General features: G+C 39.8%; 1 pseudogene; it reads right to left on the minus strand.

The window, feature by feature from the left end:
- Nucleotides 1-4,556: 4,556 nt before the first annotated feature.
- Nucleotides 4,557-6,220, minus strand: LOC133097344 (elongation factor 2-like; annotated as a pseudogene).
- Between the last annotated feature and the right edge of the window lie 2,673 nt (nucleotides 6,221-8,893).

Below are 8,893 nucleotides of genomic sequence, written 5' to 3' on the forward strand. Positions count from 1 at the left end.
AGATGGAAAAAAAAAGAGGGAAGGAAAGACCCTGGGGTGATTTAAGATGATGATTCTGGATTGAAGCATCTTGCTACTTAGAGGAACACCATATTTCATAGTGTATTTGCAGAAATGCTTCATGGCACAAACTCCTATTTCATGTCCTTGAAGGCCAATGGAGTAACAGAGTTTCTGTTTCAGTGCCTATCTGATCAATAATCCGGTGACTTTTTGGAATTGCCATCTGTCTTGTGATACATTTTTACTGTGTTGATGTGCAGTGACTAACACCTACATGCATATATTTTTGTCTCTTGCAGCTGTAAATTATTTTTAAAATATTTCTACAAGTTCTTAAATTTATTTTTATAGAACATCTTTTCCTTGATTTCATTGGAGACATACATAAATCAATTTTATTTGAAAATATATTTGGAATTTAGTATAACTTCCCTTGGGCTTGGCCTTTAATTCAACATACAGTAATAGGGCATTAACTATGTGGCAGGAAATATGCTAGGCCTTGATGAGTAGGACATGGACCCTGCCTTTCCAGAGTTCACAGGCTTTAGGCTTGAAATGGTAGTTAAGAGCATGGATTTTATCACCACTCTGCCTTAGTTTGAATTTTTTCCTTACAACTTGTTAGATGTTACACAAATTATTTCACTTTCTATGTCTTAATGATCTCATCTGTAAAATGGTAGTGATAAATGTTACCTTAAGACTTATGTGAGTATTAAATGAGCTAATACCTGTAAGGTGCTTAGAGTGGTGCCAGGCACATACATCTCAAAAAATTATGGGTATTTTTGTTAATTATTATTGACATTACTGCTATTATTACATGAGTTACAAACAGTTAAATATTATCCTACTCTACAATAAGTATAAAATAGAAATACGTTTAAGAGGAGGGAATACAGAACTCTGTCATGAGCTGCCAAGAAGTTTTCATGGGAGAAATGAGACTTACATGTATATATTTTTTGTCTCTTGCAACTTGAGACTTGAACAAGGTCTTGAGGAAGATGTAGTATTTCACTAGACATATAAGGAAAGTCGTAACATCTCAGGCAGCAGAAATAGCATTTGAAAAGGTAGGAAGGCTTGAGAAAGTATGCCCCACTCAGCAAACTATTGGTTGGGCCATGTATGTAATTAGGAGTGGAGTGTAAGGTAAAGGGTAAGGTCACAAAGAGCCCTGGGTGATACACTTAGTATTTAGACTTAATCATGTTGGTGTTGGAAACCATGAAAGGATTTTTAAAAAGAAAACTAATGTGATTAGATTTATATTTTAGAAATATTATCCTACTCAATGTAGAGGATAGATTAGAATGCTAGCTAGAGGAAGGTAAGATGCGAGGCTAGGTTTTTGTAATTGGTAATATGAGAACTTGATCAGATCCTTAAGACTGTGGCTATGGAAATGGAAAAGAAGGAACACATTTGAGATACATTTAAGAGAGTGACTTGATGGTGCTGTAGGATCATTTGTCTGGAAAGGAGAACTAGAGGGGTCCAGGGTGATGCTCAAGTTGAAGTTTTGGACATTTGGGTGGATGACAGTGCTATCAGTAGAGATAAGGAGCAGATTTGAAGGGCAGAACAGAGGTAGTCTGGTGGGTGGGGATGAAATTTGGGGCAATCATCACCTTCTCATGGGCTGGTGGAGAAAGAAAAACTGGAAAAGAAGATATAAGAAATATACAAGAAGTAGGAGAGGAACCAGATATTACAGAATCTAGGGAAGAAATAAATGTCAAGAAAGAGGTTTGTTAACACAATTAGTAATTTATTTATGATCTTAATGAATATATTCCAAAGTTATGAAGAATGAAATGAAGGGAAGGAAGTGACGACAAGTAAAGATTATTGTTAAGTAGCTCAGCTAAGAAGAGACATAGTAAATGAAGAGGATTTTTTCCCCCTTAGGCAATTAGACTTGAGAATTTTTGTATACAATGGGAGAAAAGTCACCAGAAGGAGAAGACAGAGATAAAATAAATAGGGAAATAATTAAAGAGTTACTTTGAGTTGAAAATTATTTGGAACCAGAACATAAAAGGATTAATTTTCAACAAGAGGAAGAAGTCCGATTCATATATATGGGAGGCAAGAATGGAGTGCATGAGGGTAGGTTGTTTGTGTCTGTAATAGGAATTTGAGGTGATTCATTTCTATTTGTAAAATAGAAGGTGAGGTCATCTTCATGAGTAGTCAAAGTTTGCTCTCTTCTTTCCCTCATGATTATTTTCTTTTGTCTAACTCCTTCCAGAAACCAAGTAGTAAAATAAATAACATGTATTTTAAGGAATCTCTAGGTTCTGTGGGTTTCTTTGTATTTCCCAGACTTAATGTGTGTGGCTCTTTTCTAATGAAGCTTTATCAAATGAAATGTTAACAGTAAGACAGTTTTCACAGTTTTGACCCTATGTCTCTTTGATCACTTTTTTTAACTGAGGGGGCTTTATAGATCTCTGTAAGGGCTAACCATCATGTCATTGTTTTGGTTAAGGTCACCTGTGTGCTCTCTGAGCATATTAGCAGCAGAAAAAAATGACCTTTGATATTTGGGATTAGCAGGATCTCCAATCTAGATTCTTTATTTAGAGTCCTGGGAGGGCAAGTCTGGTGCCCATCACTAAGCACTCTTCATACCTACTGGATGTTTGCTAAAGGAACACCCAAGGAACATCTCTACTTATTTAAAATTCATGTAGAAGAATTGTATTATATCAGACAAATCCACTGCGGATTAAAGATATTATGTACGTTTCTCAGCGTTATGTGGGGCTGTATTTCAAACTGGATTTTTCTTACTCTAAAGTTCAAGTTTTAAACCCTGTGGTATTAACCTAACTCCCCTGACCAGTCCCAAGCTTTATGCTATTTGACTCTACTTCTGTCTTTGGCAATAAAACAAAAATAATTCTACTTTTTCTTCCACAACATCACTACAAATCACTTAATATTACTGTAATTGTCTTTCTACCATCTTTAACTCATTTAATTTTTCCTCACAGGTAATGTTTTGAAAACCCTTCCAATATCCAAGTAGTCTCTGTAAATAAGCTTTAGTTCCCACTTTATGAGGGAACTGCTCATATAATGGAAGTAGCATTAGACTTGAACACAGAGGTTGAGTTCTGTTTTAGCAAATTCTAGAATTTGAAATTTGGACAATTATCTTGTCTCCATTTTATTAATTTGTAAATGAGAATAGCACCTTAGTTAGCAACAAGGTTTCTTCTTTTTAAACAGTTTTACCCATGTATATTTTACATACATACCCCAAAGTTCACCCATTTAAAGTACACAAGTGAATGGTTTTTAGTATATCTATAGTACTGGGCAAGGATGGTTCTAATCTAATTTTAGGACATTTTCATTACCCCAAAGAAACACTGTAGCTATTAGCAGTCACTACTCACCACCCCCATCTTTTCTGTCCTCACCCCCAACCCTAGGTAAACACTAATCTGCTGTCTTTCAACACAGATTTGCCTATTATGTAAATTTCTTATAAATGGAATCATAGAACTTGCGGTCTTTTGTGACTGGTTTCTTTTACTTAGCCTAATGTTTTAAAGGCTCATCTTTGTTGTAACATCACCAATACTTCATTCCTTTTTATAGCCAAATAATATTCCACTGTACAGATAAACTACGTTTTGTTTATACATTCATCAGTTGATGGACATTTGGATTGTTTCCACTTTTTAACTGTTATGAATAATTCTGTGAACATTCGTGTACAAGTTTTTATGTGGACATATGTTTTCATTTCTCTTGAGTAGACTCTTAGGAGTGGAATTGCTTCATATGGAAATTTTGCCCTCATATGGTAACTCCATTTAACATTTTGAGAAAGTGCCAAACTGTTTTCCAAAGTGGCTGTACTATTTTAAATTCCCACTTCATTTTGATGATGACTAAAAGATTAAGTTAATAGGGGAAAAAGTAAATGCTAAAGTACTACCCATGACTACTTTTATTATTCTGTCTTGTCTAACTCCTCCCCAAAACCAAGCAGTAAAGAAGTATTTAGCACGCATTTAAAAAATTCCCTGGTCATCTGCGGGTTTCTTTAGGTATTTCCTACGCTTAAGGTTCGTGACTTATGAGCTCACATTTTGCTAGTAAGGCCCTAGTGAGGCCAAGAACAGATGTGAGTCTGGCATATTCAAGTTAACTCTGTAGTTAGCTATTTGTCCCTTTTTTTTTTTTTAACCACAGTTATTACTTACATTTTATTTAAAGGTTTTAGAGGATGAGCTCACAAGAGTTACCTGAATCATTAAAAACCACAAAGTGGGAGAATTTTAAAAAATAAGAGTAGATACCAAAATAGCTTTTAGGAAGATGACACCTTATTCGTTTCTAAAATTGTTGAAGAGAGCAAAAGAAAGCTTAAAATCTTAAAGATAAGAGATATATTTATAATCATGCTAAAGAATACATTAAATCAAACAAGAATGAGGAAAAATACATTGTGTCCTATAGGTTATATCCTGTTATAAATGAACATCATTTCTATGGTACTCTTTTTTTTAAACCTTGTAATGTGGTTATTCTAAAATTTGAGGGGACATTTGAGTTTCCCTCTGAAGATATGGAAAAAAAGTGTTGGGTGTCTCATCCCCACTTCCTCTTCCCCCCAGGCCAAATAAGTCTGTGCTGCAAGGGCACTTCTGTTGTATCTGTAGTTTTGAAATAAATATCAAAAGAAACGGCATCAAGTGTTCACACTGAACGATGGCACAGAGTGGGCCGGAGAAACCTGTCAGGCGGAGCATCACAGCGTCTGCACAGTCACACGAGGTGTCGTGAGGGGAACACGGGGGCTCGGGGCTGTGGTCAGTCACCGGCTGGACGCCGGGGCTGCGGAAGGCCACCTGCCTTCTGTCCTGGAAGTTGTCCTGGGCTGGGAGGCTGGTCGTCAGACCTTTGCGCTTGCGCATTGCCGCCAAGACGCGGCTGCGGCTGTAGAAGGGGTCTGCAGGCAGGGTCCGCCAGTGGTCAGACACGCACCGGGTGGGGGAAGGCCTAGCTCCCCGCGTGGCTCTCGGGTTGGCGGTGAAGCCAAAGACTCGTTGATGGGTCTTCATGACGAACATAAGGCCACTTGGGAGTCCTCTAAGACGTGGCCCGCTTCCTGTTCAGGGCTCTGTAGATGCCGCCAACCTCTTGTTGCGGGCCCTGGATCTAGAAGCCGGGCTCTGGGAGCCGGGCGGGCGGTCAGCCGCGGCGTGGAGGCAGTGCCAGGAGTGGGGACGCGCTGCATGGTGTCCGTGCGCAGCGTCACAGCTGAACGTCGAAGCGAACGCCGCCCGCAGTCTCCTCGCGCGGTGCCCCCTCTTTGGTGGCCCACTGGAAGCCAGCCACCTCGCTCTCCTTTATCTCGTTAAGGTACTGCACGCCCTTGGTGACTTGGGATGATGGGGTCGGTGCTGGCGGGCCCAAAGCACTGCATCTTGCGAGCCTCGGCCGTGTCCCCCTCGTACTTCTCTTGGCCAGGGAGCGGGCCCGCTGCTCGAGCTCCTGGTGGGCAGACACCTCACCCTTGCCGGTGTCCACCACCCGGCCATCCGGGAAGGGCTGCGCCCTCAGGTACAGCTGATTGTGCTTGTTAGGGAACTTGGACAGGTAGAGCATGTTCGCCTCCTCCCTGATGGTCTCACCTTACGAGACCACTGTTGGATTTCTTGATGGAATGTGGGCATGGTTCCCACTCCTCGAGGATGCAGGGTGCTGTGGCCATGGAATTAGGTCATGTGCTCCAGAACATGACTATTTATGGTGGTAGAGTATAGGGTCAGACAATCTCTGAGAAGGAAATATAAAGAAACCAGCACTGTGAAGTACAGCTAATATATTTTCACCGGCTTGGCCGGTGCTTCAGCCCCATCTCCACCAGCTTGGTTGGGCAGGTAGGCCAGGTTGTTGGCCTCTACGACAATCCTGACAACCCGACCCAGCTCATGCGGAATTTCATCACCTTCATGTTGTGGACGTGCTCCAAGGCGGTGATCGTTCCCGTCTTCGTGAGAAAGCAGTGAATGCCCACCAGGCCCACGATGATGTTTCTGTGAGTCACATCCTCCTTGGGCTTCACATAACAACCCATTAAAGGGGTTGTTTTCTGAATTGGCTTCAGGTACCCGGTCTCCTTCCTGGGCGTGTGGTTGGGGGTGTGTATTGTGGTGATCATTTTGCAATCTTGGACAGACATCTCCGAGGGTCACGCCAATGATTTCATAGATGTGTGGATCAGACAGCAGTTGGGGTCAGTCTCACCCCAAAAATGACTGGGAAAGTAAATTGTTAGGATTGTTCCAGTGATGGAGGGTGATTAGTGCTGTTTTACAGGTAGTATTAATTAAAATGTCAGAATTGAAGACTTCTGAGGAGTTTGTGAAAACATGACTCAGAGAAGGGGACAGTCTTAATATAGTATTTCATTTTACATGAGACTGCATTCTTTGGGGACAAGAATCACATCATAGCCATTTTTGTTTCTACAACGGCGATTACTTAATATATGGTCATAGTATTAAGTAACCAAAACAGGAAATTCTATATCTGCTAGAAACTTATATTTCAACCGTATTTCTCTAACTAAATTGTGAGAAGTGTTTTTTTTTTTTTTTTTTTTTTTTACAGATTAATAAACTGAGACTCAAATCACTTGTCTAGTACAGATAGGCACTCAATTTTTGAACAGTTAAAACCAAAGAACCAATCAAGAGTACATAGTCACTTCAATAACAAAAATAGTTCCACTTTAATACTTTATCTAGTAGGAAATTATTCTCAGCAGCAAATTTTGTTAATTATCCAAGATGGAAGTGTTACTTAGAATCATTTGACTGGATAGAATTTGAGTTTCTCTTAGGTTATTAGGGTAAAGAGTTTTTGAGATTATATATGGAAGAGTGGTTTTCTGTAAAGGGTGACTTCAGATGCTGCTCTAAATTAAGCTGGGGGAGCAGTAAGTATTTTGGATGATAGAGATGAAAAAAAGGAAAAAAAAAGACCTCAGTAAAATGATCAAGGCTAAGCATGAACATTTTTGTGGATAAACTGTAATCTAGCACCTGAGTTTAAAGAGTCAACTATCTAAGCAATGTTGGATAAAACCTAGTCAGTAGGAATTCATATGAAAAAAATCAGATCCTATTGTTCACTGAACAGGAATTTACAGTGTGGCATGTTTGTCACCATGTCTGTGATAGGAATATAGTGGCCTGAACAAATGAAATAATAGTTCTGTTGAGATTTACTTATCACTGTTTGTTTTACTTCTGTTGCTGCACTAGTTTAGCAATACTCAGAGCACCTCCTTGTCAGAGGTGTGTGTCCTAGTCTCAAAAGTTCTCTCTTTCAAGCTCCTGAGGTATCAGTACCAGCAAAGACCGTAGTGTTCCCTTTTGCCTTTTCAGTTTTCTAATGCCTGGGTAACCATTCTTTTAATTAAATTCTATTAAAATAACTTGTGTAGTTTTTATCTTCTGACTGGACCCTGATGATTACAACCAGAGATGAGTAGATGATGGAGTATGGGTGATTAATAGAACTTTTCAAATATGAAAAACTTGTATGTGAAAAGAAAATATATTAGCTGTACTTCACAGTGCTGGTTTCTTTATATTTCCTTCTCAGAGATTGACCCTATACTCTACCACCATAAATAGTCATGTTCTGGAGCACATGACCTAATTCCATGGCCACAGCTGATTGGATCAGGGTGGGCCCTTAGGGGCAACAGATTCTAGGCCGGTCAGTTGGCTATGACAAGGTTTGGCCTAAAGTGTTCTGCCCTAAGATAGATGAACTGAGCCAAATGGATTCTTTCTTTTATGATTTTTAATCAAAAGTCTCAGTTCAAAGCTGCACCAAAAGAAGCACGTGACGCAGTTGAATCGATTAATAGAAAAGCCTAAGTGGCTCATGAATTCCTGCCATGGAGTTTTCCAGAGACATTTGACCTATGAATCACTTTCTTCTGCCCTCAGCAAAAACACTTCCATAATTAGGAGTGGGTTTACTTTGTGAGGTAGCTATATCCCTATCAAGTGAATGTTCAAGCAGAGAATAGATAACTGTCACATTTGTTTTAGAGGGGATTTCTTCAAGGAAAGCTTTTCATGTTAGACTGTAAGATGTGCTTGTATTTCTAGACTCTGTTCTAGACCCATTGAATAAGAATATCTGAAGAATGGAGACAAATCATACACATTAAAAATAGCAGCAGTAACAATGGGAACAACTCCCTCTGCCATGTTATGCTGAAGTAGCTGTAGTTCAGTCAGATATGGGAAGAAAAGGCTATATGGTTGTTCTGGCTATCTATTGCTGAATGACAAACTATCCCAACAGTTACTGGCTGACCATTTTTATTATCGCTCATGACTTTGTGGGTCAAGAATTCAAGCAGTCTCTGCTGGGCATTCTTTTGCACCATCTAGATTGATGAGAGCTACCTAGTGATACTTAACTGGAGACTAGTTTCATCTGTAGTATACAAGATGGCTTCATTCATGCCTGGCATCTTGGTGGGGACAACTAAACCCCTCTCTTTCTTCATACAGTTTCAGGACTTTTCCCTGTAGTCTTTCCAGCAAGGCAGTTGAACATCTCACGTGGTGGCTCATTGTCATGTGGAGGCTCAGGGCTCTCACACTGAAGGCAGAAACTGACAGTCCTTTTAAATGGTAGGCCTGGATCTGGCATATGCTACTTCCACTGTTCTCTATTGGTTAAAGTAGACACAAGGCAGCACAAATTCCAGGGGAGGGAAAATAAACCTTCTCTGTACGTGAGAGAAGAGTTAAAGGATTTGTGGCCATATTTTTGGGTTGGAAATACGTAATATTTGCTGAATTCTCATGAGAAGTATGCCAGT

Source organism: Eubalaena glacialis, chromosome 9, assembly GCF_028564815.1.
Source record: "Eubalaena glacialis isolate mEubGla1 chromosome 9, mEubGla1.1.hap2.+ XY, whole genome shotgun sequence".
NCBI lineage: Eukaryota > Metazoa > Chordata > Mammalia > Artiodactyla > Balaenidae > Eubalaena > Eubalaena glacialis.